The sequence below is a fragment of the Penaeus monodon genome, chromosome 34, assembly GCF_015228065.2.
Source record: "Penaeus monodon isolate SGIC_2016 chromosome 34, NSTDA_Pmon_1, whole genome shotgun sequence".
Classification (NCBI taxonomy): domain Eukaryota; kingdom Metazoa; phylum Arthropoda; class Malacostraca; order Decapoda; family Penaeidae; genus Penaeus; species Penaeus monodon.
In genome coordinates this window covers 8,572,906-8,573,125 of record NC_051419.1, presented here as the reverse complement: position 1 = coordinate 8,573,125, position 220 = coordinate 8,572,906, and positions in this window count along the sequence as shown.

The window sequence follows — 220 nt, the reverse complement described above, 5'->3', positions numbered from 1 at the left end:
TATTTTGGTGTGAAGGAATATGTGACCAAAATATTTTTGCGTAGATGAGAAGTAAGAAAGAAACGACAAGAAGATAAATACGAAGAGGAATTAGAAGAAAAGTGGAGAAAGAGACTAATGAAGATGATAAGGGAAAGACGAGGAGGAGAAGAGAGAGGAAAGAGAGGAGATGCATAAGAAAGGGAAGAAGAGAAGATTTGGAATAAAAGATACGTGAAAG